We start from the raw sequence: 25,413 nt of genomic DNA on the forward strand, positions 1-25,413 counted from the left end.
AGACACACACACACAAAATGATGGTCTCAAAGCTTGCCTCCTGTTGCTGGCTGACTACCCATGAAACCCAAGCACGGCTGGCGATTGCCATGTATGTGCTTGTGTGTCTGTGTGTCCAGATGGTGCTGACCAGCCGTCCCTCCCAGGGTAGATGAAGTAAATGGAGCGATTACAGTAATGACCGACACACACATCTGTCTCATACCTCTGCATGGCTGCCAGCTCTTTTGGACACACACACACACACACCTACACACACACACACACACACACACACACACACACACACACACACACTCACTCACTATTGGCTGAGATCCGTGGAGTTGATTAGAGCAAGCGAATCCCATTATAATATACATTTTATGCGATGCCAATGTACTTTTCCAGTTTTGCAGTTTTATTGTGGGGTAACGGTGTGAAAATGTAAGCAGCTTGTTGACACCCCGGGCACCTTACAAAGAGAGGCAGTTTGGTTAGTGACCTCTCCTGTCAAGGTGACTCTGCTTTAACCCTTTCAGTTTCTTGCTCTAAACACTGTGTTCCTGTTACTCTTTCTGTCTCTTTGCCCCCTCTCCACTCTTCGACATTCCTCTCCTCCCTTTCATCACTCCAATCTGACCCACTTCAAAAACAAAATTCCCCCCTCTCCTGTTCATCCATCCCCCCCCCCTCCAGTTTCTACATCTTTGTTGTTTATCTCCAACCATACGTGATTCAAAAGATGGGGGTCAATTCTGGAGGAGCCAGCAGCAACAGGGGGTCTCTTTGTAGAAGGGTGAAAAGGCAGAGTGTCACCAGCAAGCCCTTCCTTTATCAAACCTCTCTTTTGTTCTGCAAAGGTCTTTCCCCTGTGTGTGGACTCAGTGATATTTGAGAGGCCGGTCCGTGTACACAGGAAGGGGTTAGAGAGCACGGCCAATCTCCCAGGATGTGTGTGTGTGTTTGTGTTTGTGCTTTTAAAGTCCTGAGCTTGCTCTCTGACGATATCAAGTGTGCACGCGTTTGTGCTTTCGGGGTGAGGGGACCCCAGCTACTTGTTTTCAGAAACGCTGAGTCCTTGCTGACCACTTCCAGGATATAGTTCACTAAGTCAACACACTGTGTAAGAGAACACCTTCATTTCACCGGCAAAGTATACTGCAGCGTCTCCTCCGAAATCTGCAGATTCAGTAAGAAGAAGAAGGGCAAAAAAAAGAGAGACAGCATTGTTCTGTGCTGTGGTAGATACAGGTACCGTAGTTTCCTCTTACAGCAAGTTCACCTGCGCGTGCTCTCTCTGGAGGCTCATTAAGTTTTGCTGAGACAAAGAGATGCACTGGAATTTAAAGTTAGGCACACAACCTTCCCTTTATGAGGCGGGGGGGTCGTGTTGGTTTTCCAGTCACTTATATCCTGTAGATGGGGCTGTTTCTCTACCAGGCTTCACACAGTATCCCGGAGGATGGTCTCATTCAAAATGTTCTCCCATGCCTCATCCTCTTGTTGCTCATGAATACCCATATAAACTCCGGGGAGACGTGTATTATATGTGCTTCTAGTCAATAGCTGAATTGGATTTGGCATAACTCCACTGTGGGCATACAGTAAACGTACTGCGACGCTATTCACACAGATACGAGAACACAGCGTGTTTGTACAGATTCAGAGTGTTCCCTTGGTCTTTGACATAGAGGGAGAAAGGATTGTTTCTATTGATTTATCATTTACCTGCTGACCTCAGAGATATTAAGACCATAAAACAAGAAAGGAGGCGAGAAACACACCTGGGTAACCTCTCAACAAATACAAATGACGCATGTGTGGCTGTCTCCAGCGGTGGATACATTTTCAGAGAATTGAGAGCAGGAGTGAGAGTTTCCATACCACACGTTGTTTCTTTTAACTTTCAAGAGAAGCGAGATAACTAAAGCTCATGAGCAGAGCCCTTTCATCTCAAAGACATTTACCTCTCCCCATGATGTGATTAAATAAAGAGTAATACCATATTGCACCCGATATATTTTTCACGCTCCGTGATTCAGCCAAATGGGGTGAAAGGAGCCAAGCGTTTCCTCGGCTCCATTAAAGTATGTCTGAGAACAAAGTAGGGAATTAGACACACTGACACACTAACTGTACCACCACCCTCCTTTTCAAATGACTACATTACTTTGTGTGATCGGCCGCCACAGTGCCCGGCCATTACGTGTGAATATGTGCTAATGAAGGTAGACGGAGGCGAAATGATAGACTGAGGTTTCACTCTGATGAATAATATCACAGGGCACGGAGTCTGATTGTCTGTCATTTTGCTGTCATTCATTTGCAATTATTGCAGTGGCCAGCAATTAGTTTAATGTTGCATTATAGGTTAACTGCGGTGCTGTCCGATGTCCTCACTATAGCAAAAAGTGCACTTGTTCTTCCATTGTTGTTGCATGGAAAGTGAACAGCTTTGCGCTGAAACTCTTGAGTAATTGTTGGTTGAGTGCAGAGTTTAGGCCACAGGCAGGGTTGGCTGGTCAGGAGAAGGAGGCTTCAAGCTGCCCTCCACACAGTTATGTGTGGCGCGTGTTGTCTGCTGCAGGGTCCTTTTTGGATGTTGTTCGATTTCTTTGTGACGCTTGACTACCAGAGAGGAAATTTATCAGCCACAGAGCAACATCTTTGGCAAAGGAGTCAATGTCTTGCTCAAGGACACTTCGGCAGAAGGCTTGAAGCCCTCTGGGTGAAGGATGCTCTCCCTGCTTGCTGCAGCGAACTGCCACACTATCGCACGTTTTATTTGATGTGATGTTTTCGGGTTGTCCGTACGCTCGTCTGTCCATACGTAGGTCCTAATCTCGTGACACGATATCTCTGGAACGTCTGGAGGGAATTTCTCCAAATTTGGCACAAACGTCCCCTCTGGAGTCGAGGACGAACTGATTAGAATTTGGTGGTCAAAGTTCACGGTCACTGTGACCTCACAAAACACATTTTTGGCCATAACTGAAGAATATATCAATCATGACCATTTCCCACAAATGTCTAATGAGATGAAACGATGAAGTGATGACATGGACAGATATGGATATAAACTGCAAGTTGACGGTGTTTCTAGTTCAGCCTTGTTGGATGGATTGCCATGACATTTTGTACAGACATTTATGGTCTCTAGAGGATGTAACCCACGGACTTTGGCGATTGCCTGACTTTTCCCCTCGTGCACGATGAAGTCGACATTTTTGTTTTTCAGAGAAATGTCTCACCAACTATTGGATGGACTGCCATGATATTCGGTACAGATATGAAGGTGCCCGGAGGATGAATCCTAAATACTTTGATAATCTGAATTTGATCTGAATTAAGATGGTGAACGTGATAAACATTAAACCTGCTGAACATCAGCATGTTAACATTGTCATTAGCTTCATAGAGCCCCTATCATGGCTTTAGTCTTTTTACATCAAAGTGAATGGTTAAGATCGAGCCTGCTTTCAAAACATGGGGGCGGAAAAAAAGTAGAAAGATGGAAACTGAGATATTGAGGATACAAACAAACAAACAAATAGATTAGTCATTGATCAGGGTTAAGCTTTGATCTCTACGTGAGAGCATGCCATGGTCGACCGATAACTTTAATTCCGCCTCAAGTGTGTGTTTGCACGATTCTGTCTCCCTCGCCTCTCACACCTCTACACTTGTCACATACGCACACAATCATATTCTCTCTTTTCTCAAATCCTCACATACAGAATTGAACGCACACGCGTACACAACAACCTGATTATGTGAGCAACAGGGGTTCGGCCTAATGACAAACAAACTCAGCGTGTGCACAAACACCTCAGCTTCTCAGATGAAATATAGATTTTCCTCCCGTCCCAAAAGCTGATGGATATTAGGTGACGTGTGTGTGAGTCAGTGACTGTGTGCATGTATGTGTGTGTGTGTGTGTGTGTGTGTGTGTGTTTGCAAGCGTAATCTTGTTCTCCAGATTGTTTTTTTATGGAAAGAGGAGACACCAGGCTGGAAGCATGTAAGTGACTGGATGCTGCTTTGTTACCGTTAAAGGCCCTCTCTCCAGGGACATAGTGGGTTAAATAACTTTGTGTTTTCTGCTTGTGTGTGTGCACATGTGCTGTAGGGTGTGTTTGTGTGATAGATTAATAGGACTGCTGTCCTGTCCCAGGGGAAATACATTGGTATTGTTTTTACTGATGGCAAGTCCTTCAAGATTACTTTGTGTGTGTGTGTGTGTGTGTGTGTGTGTGTGTGTAGGTGTGTGTGTGTGTGTGTGTGTGTGCGTGTGCTTCTACCTCACACTCTGTTATGAATGAAGGAAAACCTTTTATTGCTCCCAGGAGAATTCACTTTGCTCAGTGGGCCTCTAGACATTGCATATATTCTGGAATATTTTTACTTAAAAATATTCAGTTTACACGTCAAACAAAGTGAGTGCATCTAATAACAGATATCTATAATCTGTCATATGAATTGTTAATGTTGATAGTCCAAAGCAGGAAGGGTAGTTGGTTAACTACATGTTGCTGTAGAAAGACAAAACATTCACTGCACGCTGCTTCGGTAAATTGCAAAAAGCTAAAGCTGCACTAATCAGTATTTGAGCCTCGTTCATGTTAACTGACATTCAGACCAACTGCTCAGCTGAAGGTCAATAACGCCAAACATAACAGCTTATGTTTGGGTGAGCACACAATTAAGATGCTGTCTTTCCCTATAGTCTATGTAATTCACAAAAAAATGTAGCTATGAGTATGTGAAGTACGATGTGATTTCCTTCTCAATCAATGACGAGAACGTCTTTCATGTCATTTCACCCCAATTTAATGCGATCTAAAATTCATCAGTGAACATTTCAAATGATTTTATCATCAAAACCATCAGTATTTAGGGGATTAAGACGACTCATAACTTTAATTATATTCCATAACCGGCTTTACTTTCATGCCGTCAATGGTTTTGTCACTGTCAGTTCTCCCAAATGCTGGATATCTTACTTTGGAATGAAACTCTTCCAAACCCTTCGATATCTGTGTTGTGAGGTGTGTAATGTCCTGTAACTGTGGGATTGTGTTTTAACATGCTCGGCTCACCGTACGTGAAGCTAAGTGGCTGTCTGGCACAGGCATCTTTGATTATCTTTATTTATCCCTCACACCCACTGTTCCTCTGCTTACACACACACACAGAGAGAGAGAGAGACATACACACACCCCTCCTGCTAAAAAGCTAATCTTTTTGTGCTAATGAAAGGTATTGGGTTTCCTAACAGGCTTTTAAAGGAACGTGATGGATTGAGGGATGGATGGATGGTGGGAGGGGAGAAGGGACATGGTGAGGGGAAGAAGTGAGAGAGAGAGAGGTGTCAATAAGCACATCAACCTTTCAGACTGTGAGGTGTGCATATGCTGCTAATGTATTCATTCATGCACGCACACACGCACACACACACACACACACACACACACACACACACGCACACTCGGACGCCTTTAGTCGCTCGTAAATCTCTGGGCAAAACATAAAAGCAAGTCTTTTGGTGCCAATAAGCTGAGAGATGGATTGCCAGAGATGTCTCCACCTTGACCAGTGCTGTGATAAACGCCTGAGGGTTTGTATGCATGCACTCCAATGTATTACATCAGTTCGGCGCTGTAGGTCTGTGCAGATTGGTGCAGAACTGCTGTTATTAAATGTATTTTGTGTTGCGGAGAGGAATTCATTATGTGATAGTTGCCATTTTCAACACATTTGCGGGAAGAAATATCTTCCCTTCTAGAAGAAACCCTAACTGGATACAAAACGGTTAAACGCATTAATTAGTAACGAGCTGTGGACTGTAGTTGATGAGATGTTGCAGTCTATGTCCTGAGCCATGTGTGAGAATAGTGTTAGTAATACAAAAGTAACTAGAATAGTTTGAAGACCTTTGATGGCGGCCAAAGTCTTCAAATGATGTCTTGTACCCGACATCTCATCATTTCCCCTGGGCCTTCCACCGTGTTCATTCCTCCAGGTGAAACCATCAGTGGGTGTCCTGGGCATCATGAGCCCCTGCTCTCTGCTGCTCTGTTCCCCTTTCTAATAAAGCTGATAATCATTTGTTTCCCAATCACATTAGCATGCCAGTAATGAGAGGGGTAAGTCAACCATTAGAATATGATCCATAATTCATTGTTGACTCCCGTTCATTACCCCAAACTCACTCCGATGAATGTTTAATAAGTCTGTGTGTGTGTGTGTGTGTGTGTGTGTCTGACTTTGCATCTCTGTTTATCATCTGGGGTACAGAGCAGTGTCGGGCTACGATGGATTGTTTGTGCTGATGGAAATTGTTATGGACACCTTTTTCCCTATGCATTACGTAACTTGTGAATGACGCAAGCAGCAACTTTAATTGGAAATATATGCAAGGGTGCATTACTGTGCCTCTGTTTGTGTGTGTGTGTGTGCGCGCGCCTCTCTGTCTCTCACTTACTGCCGGTCTCTCTCGTGAGTGAAGCAGACAGCTGTTATCAGTCGCTGACAGAATCCTCCCATCAACCCCCCTCCTCCTGCTGTCAATCACTGCACATTGTCACCAAGTCCCCATTTAAATAACCCTTTTTTCCTCTGTTTACTCAGGAAATATGTGCGTGCATGCATGTGTGTGTGTGTGTGTGTGTACATGAGTGAATAATATAAAATCCCTGCCCTTGCTCCTCTCCTCTCTCCAGAAAAAGACAAACACTGCAGGTTGATTAATACATCAGAATTCCCCAAACACCTTCATCAGGTTCCCTGCGCTGCAAAATTACTCCCTCAATAAATAAATAGTTGTTAAAACCAGCTGGAACATCATTAATGGCCGACTGAGCCGGAGGAAAGTTGCTCAGAGAGAGTGTGTGTGTGTGTGTGTGTATCTTTTGGCAACCTCCTAATGAGATGCCTGTGTTTCCCTCCATTAGTAGTTTATTAGATAGCATGGGTCGCTGAGGTTTGTAAAATACAGTAAGCTTAATTTAGCACATGTGGCACTACGGGGGCAGAGGGGACTTAAGGGAGTATCAAGGGCATGGACAACTGACGTCGCTTGAGATGTAAATTAGTGTTGCCAGCAATAATAGGTGAGCTCCTCAGCGCATCGTGCCCTTCGACAAAGCATTTACTTATTAAAATGCTTTAGAGCTGCTGATGACTGTGAATATAATTACGTGTAACTGGGATGTTAACCACCCGACAAATGCTACTTCAATTTATCCTGCTGCTATAAAGGTGGTGATCTGCTTTAAAAAAAATAAATAACAATAATTCTTGGCTGCGGTGGTGCACTTCCCAGAGATCACTGTGCAACCAAAAGGGGTCACCAACACAGCGATGCTCTCATATTCTGTGAATGGAGCGGACTTTGTACAGTTGGTTTCTCTTTTATTTGAAACAATCCACTGGTGCTGCTGTTGCAAATGTCTAGAATTATTCACTTCCAGGGGAAGACCTACCCGCCACTGGACATTTAAACCAGCAAATGCAACAGAGACATTGATGAATTAAGGTTGTCCCGCTATTGTGTTGTGCTGTTGAGAGAAACACAGAAGCAAAGTGGATATTTATTTATTTGAACGTGACTCATATCTTGTCAACGAGCAGATAACCTACACATATACTGCAGGTTTATTTCACATTCCCCGGTTAAAAACAATGCTTTTATATATGATGACCTATAAGCAGTGCAGTCTATATAACAGAAAACCACAGAAAACATTTTCAGTACCCTTCAGTAAGCATGGAGGAGAAAATGTGTAGATACAAAGAACAATTTATTGTACATTTTGTGTGGATGGAAGAAAGATGCACCTAGTTTTCTTTGTTCATTTGACCTCAAACACACACACACACACACACACACACACACACATCATTTATAGCTAGCTGGTAAGTGACAGATGGACCCATTTTCTCCACCGTTCATGCAACCTTTTCTGTCTGGGCTATCAAAGGTCACTCCGTCAGACCTGATTTACTGTAGGAGCACGGTGCTCTCTCTCTCTCTCTCTTCCCCCCCCCATGCGACTCCCCATAGTACTTTACATTAGTCCCTCTCTCTATCTTCAGCCCCTTGCACTGTATGTAATTCTGAAATGCTCTGTCGATTTAATATGCTGGTGTCAATTTTGAAAAGGAGTCATTTTTCTATTAAATTTGCTCTGGCAGTTTGCCCACTAGGACCTGGTAACATTTCCACACCGCTCGACTGAGAATGAAGAGGTCACGTTGCTTGTAAAGCGATCTGCTAGATTACCATGCTATCAAAGGCTGTATGCACAGCGCAGCATGGCGCCAGGGCAACGCCGCTCTGTTGCTTCTGTCAGTCAGTCCACCACTTTGTTCCAGACTGAAATACCTCTGACTATTTGATGTATGGCCATGGAATTTGGGACAGACATTCATTTCCACCTTATATAATGTTAATCACTGCTGAGTCAACACGCACGTAGGCATGATTTACTTTGTTCTTGTTTGTTTAAATGTGCATGCGGCACTTATTCACCTCAATGATGCATTCATTACTTTAAATTAATCAGTATTTTTGACCAAATACCTCCATATGGATATGGTGATATTGTAGGGTTGACCATTGGTGCTGTTACTAAATATTTACACAATGAGATTAATGCCAAATAATCATCAGTAATGTGGATATAAAATAATAGAATGAATAGAAAAGTCTGGTAAGTTCAGAACCTTAAATCTCTTTAATGAAAGGCAGCCAAATAAAACCAGGACAAGACAACATTTATGCCATGTTACGATGTTACGACATCCAAAATCTAAGATGATATCTAGTCTCATATCACAATATCAATATTATATCAATATATTGCACTACCCTGGACTTTAATAGCTCACATGTGTTTCAGCCATATGTCTGCTCATTTTCAAAACGTCCTGCATGTTCAAAACATATCTCGCATATCTTTATCTCTGAGAAGTCAAGATCAAAGTTGTATCAAACGTTTAGCGAAGTGTCAGTCCTTACAGTCCACTACACAATGCTACACCCTTGAACCTACCCTAGGAAGGGATGATTAGCATTGTGGCTCCATCTGTTCTGGTCCTGTGGCGTGTAAACCGAATTATCATGGAACTTTTCCATATTGTTTTTCCACATAGCCCTGAATTCTATTCTCTGATCCTTTCCCTTCCTTCTTCTCATCACACATATTTGTCTTTTTTGGCATTTCCTCGTCTCTCGCTTTTTTTCTCCTCTCAGCCAGGTGCAGATCTTGTTTTTTGCCCCCCCGACACTTTATTCGACAGGAAGAATGATGGGTACGGTGCCGCACACTATCAAGAGCAGAGGAGAAACAGCTGAGGCAGAAAGAGGCAGGATTTCAACCCAAGCCCTTCTATCATTGTAATAGTTGAGTTTGAAGTGTGAGCTGGTTTGACAAATGCCACCGAGACAAAAGCACAACTCACGCGTCATTGTGTCGTTAATGAGCAGAATAACACTCGAGCTCAACGTAGTGCAAAGCTCATTCATGCACAAAGCTCTACAATGCTTTCTGTCACACATGATGTGGATATAAAGGAAGATGGGGTCTGCGGCAGATTGGAACGTCTGTGTAAAGACGTTTTTCTGGGTGAGGAAGAAAAAGAAGGGGAGTAATGTCTTCTTTTTTTCTCCATAGGTGCGTGAGGCTTCTGTACTGTATCCTCAATCGACCCGTTTTTTTTTGCCGGTCACATTTACACACCTGTGCCACTGTCACGCGATAGTTTTACATCGGCCTTGGTGTGAGTGAAGAAGAATAAAGCTCACAATTTGTCACGACTGCAACAACCAAAATGAGCCGCGCTAGAATAACCCTGAAACATTTGGACTGACTAAGTTATTCAGACTCTTATTATGTTTTAATTTATTTCCATGCTGCCCAGAGCTATCACGGGGACTGGCTCGTCTGCCAGCAGCATGGCGTCTTTCCCTGGCCCAGTCCTGCTTATAACGGAGCTACCAGCTAACGCTATTGGAGGTCGCATTGACTTGATTATGATGCGCTCAGGCTTTGCTCGGTAAAATGAGTATTTGCCGAAAGTAAATTATAAGGCTATCACGATGTTCAAACATAATCTTGTAAAATGTAGTTTTTGAGCGAGAAACTTTGATCAATACAGTTGTGTTCAGGAGATGTTTTCACAGCAATATCTAACCGACATTAGAGGGAACTGTTTAACGTAATACTAGCTTGAAGAAGATTGGAATACAGAATTACAACTAGTGCCAACATATTTTTGCAACTAACCACTGTAGATGATGATAACCGTAAAAGGGTAACTGACTTTGAGATGGTTGAAATTATTTTGATTGTGAAAAAAAAAGTAAATCTGGAGCCTGACTGTCAATTATAGTTCTTAAAAAAAACCAAACGGAATCGGCCGGTCAGGCTTTTAAAAAATTGGAAATTTAAATTGTTCAATGCACCTCTAGAATTCTCACATCTAGCTGAGCAAAAACATACCGTTTGGTATTGACAGAGCTATTAATGTACAGATATTAATGTATCCGTTTTAAGTGACCGGGGGAGAATGCTGAAATCTCATCTCATGTTGATGAAGAGCTGTTTGCACTCTGGGAGAATGGAGAGAAGTTAGATGTAGCATCACTCACCCTTTTAATGCCATCGTCTCTCCATCTCTCGGTTGCATTACCTTCTCTGATGTCATGACACTTTGCATCTCATCTGCAGCCATTCATGTCCCGCTTTTCTCTGTTGACTCCTCTCTCAGGTTCGATGGGTTTTTCTTCTTTATTACCTCATTTCATCATATTTCCTCTCTCGCTTTTCATCCGTCTTCTTCATGTGTTTCCTCTCCTTTGTTAGATTGTTATTGCAGATCCGTCAATAGTCACAACGTGCTGCCGAGGAGAGCTTTCATTTCCCTAATAAACTCGGTACTTAATTCTCACCAGTAATGTGTGTTTGTGAGAGGAAGATATTGTTTTCTTTGTTTGGATTTTGGATATGCGCCGACAGTGTCGCCTTTAAAACGTTGTCCCCGGGAACCTCTGTTACACTTGAGCACATTGATTCATTAGTTGGATCTCTACACGCCAAGTCTGCCGCTTTTGTTCACAGTGTATTCTAACGTGCAGGCAGTTTCCTTTGTGGTTGTGCCCTGTTGTGTGTGTGTGTGTGTGTGTGTGGGCGTGCATGCTGTAGTGTGACTGTGTGCGTAACCGTCAGGAGCTAAATGCTTTGAAGTTCATCATGCTGTGTGGTGCTTTGGAGGGAACAATAAGAAAGTATAAGACTCTCTTGTTAATCCAACAAACAAAAGCAACAATAGAGCACTTGTTGAGTCCTTCCACCCTCAAAGCTCCAAAACGGAGTAACACAAAATCAAATGACACGCTGCTCTTTTCTTTTTCTGCTCGTTTACTCGATTGTGGAATCTGTATTTCTACTCTCAGTGACGAGTACATTGATGGACTCTGTCTGTTAGCGTGTTGGTGTTTGCTTGTTAATTGCATGCACTGGTGCTCTGGATTCAACCCGTGTTGTTCATTAAAAGAGGATCCATGTGACATTTATAAAGAGCTCAACTACTTAACAAGCAGCGATACTCCGATTCTCTCCCCCCCTCTCCCCCCCTCTCTCCCCATGAATTATTATCCCTTATGGGTTGTAAGCAAGTCTGTGAAAAAGCAGTATTGCGGAACGCTATATTACACCATTTAGACTGGATACATTTCCGGCTAATCTACAAGACTGTTTAATGTGAGACCTGTCTCATAAATAACTATCAATACTTCCCTTCATCGTAATTATTATTGCACAGAGTGTTTCTTGTCAGCCGGCTACCTTTGCCAAAGCGATCCGCGAGGCAGAAAAGGGCAATCTGTCACTCTACTTCACTGCCCGGTCCCCTGAGATTTTGTGGAACGAGCACAATGTCCTAAAATGCAAATGTGTACCCCGAGCAACAAAAACAGCGAGAAATACATTCTGCCCTCCTTGAAAGTATCGCACGAAGGAGCCATATCTATAAACAGGTTGGAGTTTGACATTGAAACAATGCTGGCTGGGAAGTTATGGTTGTGCTTTTGAAACAGTCACAAACATTTGCCTTTTCATTTTAAGCTCAAGCCAGGAAGTTTCCTCCTCTGGGTGGAGGTACAATTTTGTCTCGTTCTTATTTAACTGCAATGCAAATTCGAGACAAACCGTGACACTGAAAGTTGAAGGCTTCGTCAGACGCAAACAATCTAACAAGCATGCCCATCTCCTGGCCAGGTCTGTGGGAGTGGGGAAGTATGCAGAATTGAATCTCTAAAGACCTCTTTTTCATTCTTTATAAAACGACTTCCTTCACTTTCAGGTTGTGTAATGGATCCAACACCATGAGTAGAGAGACTGTCCAAAACAGTACGTCCTTGTTTCCCCATTCATCATGTTCGAGGCTGACACAGGCACACAAAAGATCAAAGAAACGTTGTACTGTCTAGTTTGTTTTGGCCACTTTGGCCAATTCTTGTGATTCCAACTGACGCAATGCAGCACGTTTCAGAAGTGCCTCTCTCTCTCTGCCGTTTTGATTGATCCGTGTCCCACTAATGTTCACTAATCATTAACCGTGAACCCACAAGATTAGCGCCTTGCATGCCTGGGTGCTGCGGTTGAGGTACTTAAAAAGCCACCCAGCTGCAACGATAACTGACGCACAAGCAGGTTAAGTCCGTCATTTATCACCATTAACATCCTGAGTTTATTAGCATTATTACAATCATTAAAAATGCCCCATTAGGACATAATGACCCGAATGTACGGGCACAATAAGGTCCACATTTCTAAGATTGTTTTGCATGTCGGTGAGTATTCAAACAGTTTAGCTGTATAATCAAGATTCATCATTATTCACAGGTGGATGTGCCCGATATGCCTTACTTTACTTTAAAGCATGAGGACGGTTACCTAGCTGCACTTAGATGACACTAATATCTGCTCATTTAGACTGTACAGTATTTCTCTTGTTTTGTGATGGGGCAGCTCTTCATATCTTATTTCATCTCGGACTAAATTGCTGTTACTGCAGCTACAAAATAGCCATTTTAGAAATCGTGAATAAAAAGGTCTTGAATTGAGAATTGAGCTAGTTAAAATAATCAGCCTTCCCAGGCCTGCGCGGGCGCGCACACACACACACACACACACACACACACACACACACAGTGGTGTGCAGAGTCTGAAACGTGCCCAGGTAAAAGATGTTTCTTTGCATGTCTGATGTAGAGATGTTAAAATATGAAGGTTGTCTCACCTTAAGGCTGCATGTTGAAGCAGATATGAGTTATCCATTATTGATCATCATATCTTTCTTTATTCTGTCTATTGTTCTTAAAGGGGCTCATCGGCAGTACCTGTGAATTCTCTGTCAGTCCACTTTATTTATGTTACCGTATGCAATGAATTCAGCACTCCTTATTAAGACCACTCTGATATCGTCACATCATGTATTATAGTTCAAAGCAGACATTATAACGTAAGGATGGATTCATTATTATCATATGGATAAAAAATAGTCCCGGTGTCTGAGCAGGAGGAACACAGATGTCTCCAGTGCCGCCTGAGGGGACTTGATCCTCTCCATCTCACATTTACACTGTTGCGTCAAGGTTAATCTTTATGTCGAGACTTCGCCGTCTGTCTCTGCCTTTCTAGTTTTCTCTCTCTCTCCTCCCTTTCTCTCTGTTCCTGCCTCAGACCAATGAGCTGGATGACTGGAGTAAATCTTAATGGTCAGGGTGTGTGTGACAATGTGCAGATGTTTGTGTGTGTCTTCGGTGCAGGTGAAGTATTGCTCGCTCAGCATTGTCCTGCCCCTTGGGCACCACCACACGCCTGCCTGCCTGCCTCCTGTCCAGCCACAATCAATTTCACAGTCACACACACACACACACACACACACACACACACACACACACACACACACACACACACACACACACACACACACACACACACACACACACACACTGTTTTGTCCTCCTTGACTTTGAAATCTGGGATGTGCCACCGTTTCACATTGTCTGGGAATATGCTCATTTGACTTTGGGTTCAGTCCACCGTGAATCCCTTTGTTGAATCTCAACCTGCTTTTCCAAACAGACAGACGACAGTTGTTTCACATATTCACCGTTCCTTGAAAGTTTCTTGATTTTTTTTTTTGAAAATTTGACATCGACATTTGTTGGATGAAGTACTTGCATTTCTATATTTCGTGCCAGATTACAATACAAATCTATTGCTAAACGTTCACAATATATTGTTTCTCTGTGCTTTTTGAGAAGGCGAGAGACCATGCACACTGAAACACAAGACAATTTAGAAGTGTTCTTTTTAACACACGTTTTATGTGTCTGTTTAATAATTTAATAAAGCCTGCTAGTTGTCATTCTTCTAGTTTTACTCTCTGTAGTAACAGAATTTAACCTTTCCCCGTGTCTCAAACTGTGCAATCTTCAGTCCGAGAATTTGATGTTTCAGACGGCTGTTTACAGAAATCTAGTTTTGGGAAAACAGAAAACATGAAATCAAACCATTTTAATGATTATAAGCTACAAAAGAAAAAAAGCCGTCGAAGAAAATTGCCTTGAATTTACGTCATTGATTTCAATCTGATGGAAAATTGTTTTACATTTCAAATGTATTATCACTGAGCATTGCACTCATTTAAATGTATTTATTAAATCATCAAAAATGCTAACATATGATTTATTATCGTTCTTGTGAATTGGAATTACTTGCTATTTCAATGAATGGAGAAACCGGTTGTACACTTGCAACCTTTATGAAATATGTGCATGAAAGGCCCAGTCGGTAGATTTGAGTTGAGATGAACTAGATTAAAGAATTTTGTGTGTTTATCAACATGGTTACTCTTCAAACACATCCATATTTTACTCAAGTGTTTGTGGACATCCCTGTTTTATAGCATCAGAAAACCTCAATAACTCAGATTTCTTCATCATCTGGTGTAAAGCTGTCTGTGTATTGTACGCCCTCCCAATCAATTTAGCAGATTTCAGGTCAGTTTTAAATGGTGATACAGTAGGGTCACCCTGTTGCTTACATATGACGGTCACGTATTGGGATCGTGTCTTTTACTCCTGTTGCAGCAGCAGGACGCCATTACAAGTGAATATGAACTTGTAATATGTTCTGAATAGATTCGACTTTTGAAGTAATCCAGATGCAATGCACAATAGAGTGCAAATCCTGAAAATATAGATACAATAACCAGATTATTTAAGTCAAGGTGGATGAAGGGTGCTAACAGTGCTCAGAATAATGGAAAGTTCTAACACCTGCTATTGAAGACCATGTGATGGCGTAAAAAACCTCCAGAACAAGCGAGTAAGTGGAGAACGTTTTGGCAACTTAAAAATACGATGGCCCTCGACGCATTCTCAATATATCGTTGAAAACTTTCGGTCCAAATTCATCTTATGATTGGACAGTAACACCTACAGACTGAAAGTTTTAATGAGTTGGAAGTGAGGTTAGATGCACAGTCAAGATCTAGCACACAGTGAAAAGTTCTACAGCTCACATTTGATTTTAGTGTTTGTTCGTGTGAGTGTGTGAGTGTATGCGGCGAGGCAGCTGCAGGATTTCATCTCTGATTTGATGATTACCACATTTCATGTTTCCTTTCCATAATTGTAGACTATGTCTTTGCATATCTATATTGGTCTGTGAGTGCGCTCAGCGTGGGTCCTCGCGCCAATCAGCCATTCATCAGTCATTTCAGTGTCGACAGATCTGCATCCCATGGAAGTGAAAAAGAGCCTGATGAACTGTAAATCTGCCTGATCCTGAGGAAGAGGGAAATGGAGAGGGAGAGACCCCACTGTGCTTCGATGGCATGGGCCAGGTGGTGTAAGTGAGTGCAAAGTGAGATGAGTCGAGAGTGTGTGTGTTCATGAGGTGGGGTGGGGGGCGGCTTTTAGCAGGCACCTGCTGCTGACAGGCTATCATTGAAACGCTGCGATCCAATTCAGATTCAATCCCCCTATGCTGCTCGGAAGGACCTTGCGACAACTCTCCTCTTATCCTCTCTCCCCTCGTCTCCTCTCTCCTCTCTCGACCTCCCTACGGGGGTGCCATCATTACCTGCTGATTGCAGAGCTGTCATTTCTTGCATCTGACAAGCTTGCTGATTGACACGAGTACGGGCGAGCGTGCCCTCATGTGTTTGCCTCACGCCTGCTGTCTTGAGTCTAATGCATGTGTGTGTTTACCCATCTGCGCGGACACCTGCGTATGTGTGCACCTACCCCTTACTCTGATTATGATTGCAGTGTGAGCGAGTGCTGGTGCTCTACCAGAGGACGGGAGGGAAGAGCGGAGGCGAGGCTTTTGTTCTTAGCAGAGCAACCTTTCATTCCCGAAAGGTTGCAATGCGGCTGAACACTTTGATGTCTGGTTTTTCTATTGAGGCAAGTCTTTCACATCAGTATCAACGTCATGAATTATAGATGGGCTGCTTTGCTGTTTAATTACTGTTACATGCCGATTTTGATAGATTACCACCAACTAATTGTCTCACTTAACAAGTAGTCAGAAATGCATTGCAACATTGAGTCGACAAAAGGAAATGATCTTCGACTACTTCTAGCGGAAAAAATGCCGTACTGTGAGTTTTTAGTGAGGAAATGGAGACAGAAATGTACAGGGTGTGCAGGAAATGGACGTTCTGATGGTTGACTGTAAATGCAGCATTAAGTATCTCTCTCAGGGATTCCACTGACACCGTGGTCATTAATGTGTGCCACAGCAAAGTCATTAAAAGTGCCAGTGAAGGGAAGTGGCCTGATTGGCTGTTTGACCTTTAAAGGGTAATTGCCACTTTTAAAAACTAATAAAGACTCTGAGAGACTGAAAGGAAGCCAATCCCATTTTACTGGAAACAATAACCCCAAACAATAGAGGTATGTTTTTCCATAAAAAAGCATGGAGCAAGTTATTGGGAAAAGGCTCTTAAATGGAATGAAAGTGAAAACTGCTGATTTTCTATTCCTCTCTGTGTTTCCTTAAATGTTTCAATCATATAAAGTCAACCCCATGTATGTTGTGATGTGCACAGTTCTTATTAATGGCAGAGGTTGCTGCAGTTTGTAAAAATGAACCCTTGTAATGCCTTTCATTGTGTTCTTCTCCTCCAAAGCCTAATATCCACTTTTCTGTCTGCTAAAAAGGGGATTGAAAGATTTAAGTAAAAACCGTTGATGGCTTTACTGGCTCTGAGTTAAAAGGTGCCCTCTATTCCGGTAGCATGAAAGTCCGACTCTGAACAGCAGCATTTTTGAATATAGATTGCTTTCAGCACCCAGACCATTGTCGCTTCAAAGCCGCCCGAGTTCCTCTTTGGCTCTCCAGCTTTAGAAATGGTGCCTCGTAAAAGAGGGATAAAAACATGAAATGATACGAGACTGGAACCGGGGAAGATAATGGCCTGAAACCGGAAAGACAAGAGGAGAAAGACAAAAGGGACGGAGGGAGAGGATAGACAGAGGAATTAATGATATAAGTCGGTGGACTTCAGGGCACCTGGACTGCTGAATACCAAAGAGGACAATCTGAAAGGATAAAAAAAGCAACGGTGAACTAGGTACAGACGAGGATAAAAGGATAAGAGGCTGAGAACAAAAGAACTCCAGCTGAAAAACACCTAAATACTGTAAAAGTAGAATCTGAGAGACGGGAGGTGACGGTGTGTTCTCCTTCACTGCTGTAACCAGTACAACGCTTTAACCATCGAAGTGTTTCTCCTGAAATGTGCCACCACCATCACCAGAGTGACTAGCAGGCACCCTGTGGTGGTGATGCAACATCATTAGTGAACATGACTGGCTGTGGGCATTAGGGACGCAACATTACACCACACCATGCCGGGTGCTAATGTTCTGGAAAACTAGATACCATCTTTTCACTTGCCATCCTTCACTCACCGAATCCGGTGTGAAAAAAAAACCTGGAGAGAAGACAGAAGTGAGAGAAGGGTTTTCTACAACTGCTCTTGGGTTTGTGCATTCACGTGTGTGTGTGTGTGTGTGTCCACCAACTGCTTGGAAAAGCATAGACGAAGAGTCTGTTTTTCATCTCTGTACGTTTGCTTTAAGCCCATATTTCGTTTTCTTATCCTCCATCCTGCTCGATCATATTTCATCACACGCAGGTTGCCTCCCATTGAGGCTTTGTGAGCTCCACAGCAATGGGGAGAGTAGGCCTCCTATCTGCTAGATCCGTCTTTGAAAGTTGCTCCTCCCCGCCACGAGATGCAACATCTGTGAAACAGGGGAAATGGTGGGAAATTCCATTTTCAAAAAGACATCACAGCAAGGGCTCACTTGTCTGTGAGGACTGATGCAGCTAAGGCGTTTTAAGTGTCCGTATTCATGTGGTTGTCTGGGTGAGTTTGTGAGGACTTTATAATGTTCATATTCGCCAACCCAACTTGTCCAGGGTTGCGTGCATGTGCAGAATTCTGTCATTCTGTTCATACTTTCTAAGAGGTTGCTCTGCCTCACTGAGACGCGTCTGCTTCAAGAGTTCTTAGCTGCTGGACACGCTGTAGCAGAAATCCATTTGCACATCATTTCCATTAAAACGCAGTAGACAAAGACACGGCTACACAGTGGCTCCGGCTTCTATAACAATACGTGTTTTCAGCGTCTCTTTGGTGAAGCTTTTCATTTCTGTCACATGCCTGTTCCACTGGAAAACCCACTAATGACTGTTACATGTGCGATTGTTAAATGAAAATGAAGCCAGAGACTGCTAAGAAATGGAATCCAGCTCAGACAATTAGATGCACCATCTGCCTCGTCTTCCACCGGTCCCCTATGTGATAGGAGTAAATACCAGCCAAGTTAGTGAAGTAAATGCCACCGACCCACTGGTTTGTGCTTGGAATGAAGGGCTGAATATTAATATGGTTAGTATGTCTATGTGAAGTAAAACTCTATTTGGTAATGTTTAACGAGATGGGCAGAGGGAATCGTTAGCTTGATTAAGCTGGGCCATATGCTCCAGTCACGGCAGAGGACCCAATAAAAAAACAACAACACAAAAACAGCCCTGAATCACAATGGAGATGCACTCATTTGCCTTCTGCTCACAGTGGCTGCACTGGACCACATGAGGTCTGTCTCCTCCTCCGTCTGTCTCTATGTGTGGGCTCTATTTTCGTTCTGGCGTGCGGTGCAAGATGCAGCTTTGTGCCAGCAAAGCAACATTTTCCTGAGGTGGTTTTCATATTTTTTTTTAGGATTTCAACTACTGCCTGCCTGCTTGGAACAGGTCAACAGGACACGGCACAAAGTGCAATCCTGCTTTTAACTCTGTTGTCATGGAGTTGAGCCATGTTTTGAATGAAGTGATCATCAAGCATTAGTGGCAGACATTTCTGCTATAGGCTTCTCTGTCTATGGGTTACCAGGTTGCGGCGGTGTTGGCAGGATCCATATCATGGTAAACAGAGAGAAATGTACGAGGTAAACCTAATCAGAACTTAAGCCGCAAAGTCATTCATGCACTAAGCTAGAGAGAATTGAGAAAACTGAGTGGCCGCAGAAAGCGAACGCATGTGGAGACAACTCATTTGGATTTAAGTCTGAGTTGTTGGGATAACGAGGAGGCCTGCTGAGATCTTGAAGTACTTGAGAAACCGTAGGAGATTATAAGGGTTGTTGACTATGTTTACAAGTCCTCATTAGAACCTGTGTTTGCTTTCTATCTAGCCCTCCATTGGACGGCTCCGTCAGTGCAACATACCATAACATTTAGCCCATGCATGTTTAACCAGGTAAGACCCATTGAGACCAATGATCTCTTGGGGACCTGGCCAAGATGCATGAATTCGTTGAAATATTGAAATACCTACCCTTTAAAATCAATTGTCTTTTTAAATTCCAAGTGAGGGGAGAAGAGCACATAAAAGCTTTCTTTACTTGTTCAGTCTGTGCTCTTGGAACTGACGACAACACCGTATGTTGTAATCTCAGGCTACAGCTACAGTCGGATAGCTGCACAATCAAAGAACAAATGTATGCTGGCCTTTACCCCAATGAATGAACAAGTACAAATGACGGAGCCTACAAAAGGTCAGCGATGGACAACCTGCCCTGGAGCAAACGTACAATGACGAGTGAAGACTCTGCGATGTCTAAGCGATCTCAGTGCACTCTGCTCAAATAGCTTTGAATGTATGAAATCATTTGATTCTGCTTTGATAATGTATTCCTACTTGCGCTGCAGTTTGACTGTGCAGCGGCTATGAAATTGTCAAAAATGGCGTCTCATGTGCACTCGTCTTTGTGCTCTTGGATGTGCTTTGTACCGTGTGCCTTGATTTACAAAAATAAGGACTTCATGCCTCCGTCCTCCCATGTGTCTCGTCTCATTCTCGCTTTTCATTTCTGTCATTGATTCCCCAGCTCCCTTATCTTTCCATTTTCCTTACCTGCATACACTTAATGTATCTCCTTTCCCTCCTTGTGAATTGCTGTACTTCCTACTTCCTCTGGCATTTTCCTCTCGTCTCTGGCTCCCCTCATCTCTCATTTACGTTCCCTCTTTCCTTCCGTCCGTACCAGCATGCTGAACTGGGATGAATGCACCTTTCTGCCATCACAAGCATAGATGCATCCCTTATGCGTGTGTGTCCATGTGTTTCTGTCTGTGTTGTGCCTTGTGTGTACGTGACACACAGCCAGTGTGGGCACGCGGTTGCGCAGACTCTTCCTGGGGGAAAACACGGATGCAGCCTTTTGTTTCTGCTCTGAGATTATGTGGTAATGAGGGTGTCTCTTGCTTGTACAGTAAGACCTTTCTCGCCTCGCTCTTGTTTAGGATTACAGTTTTATTTTATTAATGCTATGGTAATCTGGTTTTCCCTCCTTCTTTGGTCCGTGTGCCTCACGAAATGCAGGAACGCTCAAAGGACAAGCATTGATCTAAGCGGCTCTGGAGACCCCGTGCCACTCAGCCAGCTTCGACCGTGTCAATCTTTCATGAATGCTGCTGGAGGAAAGTGGCCGTTGGGGAACTGCAACAGACAATTTGCTCAAAACAAAGGACATAGCGGAGCCACCAGTGAGGCCAGGCCCTTGTGTGGCTGCATGGACAACTTGTTTTTCATGCTTATTAACACTGCTGCTTTTCACTTGGAGGACTGATTGAAACAGAAATACCCGAGGCTAAACATGTTGCAGAATGAGGTGTGTGTGTGTGGTTGCGTTGCTATCCTCATCGTGGAGTACTTTACTGCAAATATCAATCAATGTTTGAACATTTTTCAAGCTTCACTTTTAATAAGATGCACACCAAACGGACAGCAATGTGTTAAACTTCGTATCCGACCTGTCTCGACAGTTTTCAGATGGATCGCCAGTTTAACCTGCAGATTATTCAGACGCACACCCATGCACATGCACAAATGTTCACAATGCTGAACGCATGCAGTACATGTGAGCGCATACAAATTTGCACATGCACACATGAAGAAAAACAAAAAAAACGTTGCTTATTTGTCTGCGTATCTCCATCTCACTTCACCTGCAGGAGAAAGTCCATGAAATATAAATTATAATGCACGATGAAGACGATGCGCTTAGCCTACTGAGAAGAGAACCCGGTGTGTGCAGGTGTGCCTTTCTTCGAGGTTTGTGTTCAGCCTGCTAATGACCACTGTTTTTGAGACCTCTTGCCCTCTTTCTCTCTACTCTTGTCCGTTTCTCCTCTTTTTTTCTGCCCCCTTCACCTCTGACCTTGTGCCTCAGCCTCCCGTTTCTCCCTCCGTTCCATTACGCTCCACCTCTGCCTCCCAACCTCAGCTTTAGACAACTAACCTTGAGCTCCGCTGACACCACGTCAATGCAAATCGAATCTCCCCCCCAACTCTCCCATCCCTCTCACTTCTTAGCCGTCTTCCTCGTTTCACTTCCTTTTAGAGATGATGTGGTAATGAGGGTGTCTCTCGCTTGTACAGTAAGACCTTTCTCGCCTCGCTCTCTTTTACTCCCACATTTGCTTTCTCTCTCTCATGTTGTCACTCTCTCGTGCTGTCCCCTCCCTTCTTTCTACCCCACGTTACATTAATTAGGAGGCTACGCGGTTGTGTGCGAGCCAGAGGTGACCTGTGTGTTAATGTTTACAGAGGGACCATGAGACTGGCTTGTCAAGTGTCTTTTCAAGCCATTCTGCGCTTTTACATGGCTCAGTGTCCGGGGGACAGAATGAAAATAGGCTAATTCCGTTCGCTACAAATGAGGCCATTTTTATCGAATGGATGGGCAGACAGAATGCTTAACAGCATACAATGGGAAGGAAAATAATTCAACCATAAATGGACACATTTGCATATTCAGATTTTAATCTCAATTATACTTGAAGATGCCAAGTTTCTGTATGTGATGTAAAATCATGCAGGAGTTGTTTTGCTTTTCAGAAGTATCAGAAGATATTCTCAGGCTTGAAGCAGGATTTGGGGTTATTTAGGGAACTGCAGGTTTAACCCTGTTTTGTTTTTTTTCAGGGCTATTTTATAACAATACATTGAAGCAACACATTTGGGCAGTCAGTGATTACTTGACTGCTGCATGTCAATTGGTCTTATGTTGCAAACACCGGCCCTTATGTGAGCGTGCTCATGGCTAGATGGAGGAACCCCAAGTTGATTTACCGAGTCGATAACTCCGTCCTGTGACTGCTTAGTGCGACTGCGGTTGTTAGGAATGACCACTTACAGAGAGCTATTTTTCTCCTCTTCGATTACCTCATTAAACCCGTGTGAAACTATTTTGCATCATACCCCTCTCTGTCTTGCATGTTTTTTTTACATACAAACATGCATGGCATTCACCAAGGCATTGAGAAGATGTCCACATGTAATGTGTTTTTGAGTACCGACTGGGGAAAATGGTCTTTTTTTCAGTTCCACTTTGTTGTCGTGCATTTGAATCCTCGACAAGAGGCTGGCCAAACGTGGTAGAAAATGTCACCTGTCACATTAGATGATAATTGTAAGATGACGGCAGCGGAAGGCAGAGGCCCTGCTAAGCTATTCATCTCTTATCTCCAATGTGGCTGCATTAGTAAAAAGCACATAACGGATTCAGCAAATGACTCCCCACGTAGAAAATGAAACCATGACTTAATGTGTGGTCGGGAGGGGTTTAGCACTGTGTGTGTGTGTGTGTGTGTGTGTGTGTGTGTGTGTGTGTGTGTCTGAAAGGGAGGAAAGAATGATATCAATGCTTGGAGTGTAGTTTTGGTCTGTGGCTCCATGTCTGTGTTTAACAGACGGATCCATGTTGCCCTTTTACGTTGGAGCCAAGGATTCCCATGGTGCTCAGGGTCAATTCTGACTTCCAGTGACGGATGACTCTCGAGTGAGTGAGTGAGAGTCTGTGTGTGTGTGTGTGTGTGTGTGTGTGCGTTCGCAGGTGGGTGTAAATGTTCGGTTAATCCAGGTCATATCCATCTACAGAGGAGCTGTCACAACACAAATTGCAAAGTGGAAAATGTCTCCATGCATATGCATGTCTGTGTGTGAACACATGTCAGGTCTCAGAGCTTCCTGTTCTCTCCTTTTTAAAGAACGCCGTACTAAATTCAACACATATTGCAAATGTGCAAAGTTTAGTTTAAAGGTGCAAATCAAGAATCCTGTCTTGCTTGCTTCCGTTATTTATTAATTCATGGCTGGTTTCAGCTAAATCAACAAGCCAACCTTTGGCTGAGTGCCTCTGGGTTTGTGTGTTTGTGCTGCGTGCATCGGTACATGTCTGCGAGGGATTGCAGAGTACAACATTATATCCGCATGCCCATTCATTGCGGGCAGCGACTAACCCACCTGACCGCATTACGCCGTCCCACTGAGGCCTCTTAACCTGGTGTCTCTTGGCACTTATGTTAGATTCGACATCTTAGAAAGGGCAGGCTGGTGTAATTATAACACTCACCTTGTTGTTGTCGAGCTCCTACATGGTGAGGGGGCGGGGACGCAGTCAGAAGGTTATGGTAGGTATACTTACGGTATGATTCGTGACACGTCTTGTTCATCTGTAATGCCTGTCCACCTGATGCCAGACTACAAGGCTGGTAATTGACCCTGTCTTCGTACATTTGTTTTTAATCTTCTCAGCCTGCGTAGGTCTGCATTTAATTCCTCTTTTCATACTGCAACTGTCAACTGCCAAAAAAGTCTGAGCTTGGCACAATTAGTGCTGAAACCCAATGAAAGTTAATTTGGTAAAAAGGCTTTCCAGAATTGCAGAATCCTGCTAAAGAGTATTTTGAACTCAAATGGACTTCCTGGATTAGTAGCAGCGCGCCCGCTCCAACACAGCTGCTTGCTGTGTTTTTCAAAGCGGTGCTATTTCAGTCGGACACAACAGGGGCCCTTTTGGACTGGTGCAGAGTTGGCCCAGCGATTGGTCGCGCTGGAGCATTTCCCCATTATTACCACTAAACTGTGATGGAGGAAACATTACGCAGGTGGTTGTTAGGTTGCAAACTAGACCAGCAGGGAGGTGTGTGTTTGTTGTCTCTTTGTTTACACACAGAAATTGAGAAAAGGGAAGTCTACTACTGACCCAGTTAGAAATAGAAGGAGGGAGAGTTGGAGAGAGATCTCTTAGGGGGTACACTGTTTGTTGTAATGGGTTTAGCATGGTTCCTTTCTCAGCTCAAAAGGAAAAGTGCTGAAACAGACTCACACACACGCCAAAATGCTCACACACTTATAACACTCTCACTTTATGTTTAAGTCATAAGGCTCCACTGCTTTACACAGTCCATGAATTTATTTCTGTGTTTGCGTTTGCAATGTATGTGAAGAAATAAAGGCCGTGGGATAATATCAAAATGCTGGACGTGTACACAAGACTACAGCCATTTGCTGTTCATGCTCAAAGTGTCCCCGCTTGTATTGAAGACCTGCATTTCCTATAAGCCTCGTGAGCATTTCCTGGCTCCAGGACAATATAAAATACAGCTCAGTATGAAATTGTTTTTTTGCAGATTACACCGAGCAGCATTGTGTTTGACACATGTATACTTGTAGCGATCTTGCTAAGTACACATGGTCAGAAAATACAGTTTTCTGAGCATATTGCGCAGATATTGTACGCAGACCTCTTCAGCGGTAAGAGTGAGAATCACCCGTTGTCAATGCAGACCTAGCTGATGTCTCATCTATTGGACAAATAAACAAAAACACTAAGAGCGGCAGGGGTTATGGGATAAAGAGGTGTACAGTACCATCTTTAATAACAGCATATTTAAGCGACGTGAAAATATTTGAGTCCTGGTTGCTTCTTAAGATTCCGCATCATGAAAGCCACCCTGTGTTTCGCCGGTTGAATGCATTTAATGTGAC

The sequence above is a fragment of the Melanostigma gelatinosum genome, assembly GCF_949748355.1.
Source record: "Melanostigma gelatinosum genome assembly, chromosome: 15".
NCBI classification, from domain to species: domain Eukaryota; kingdom Metazoa; phylum Chordata; class Actinopteri; order Perciformes; family Zoarcidae; genus Melanostigma; species Melanostigma gelatinosum.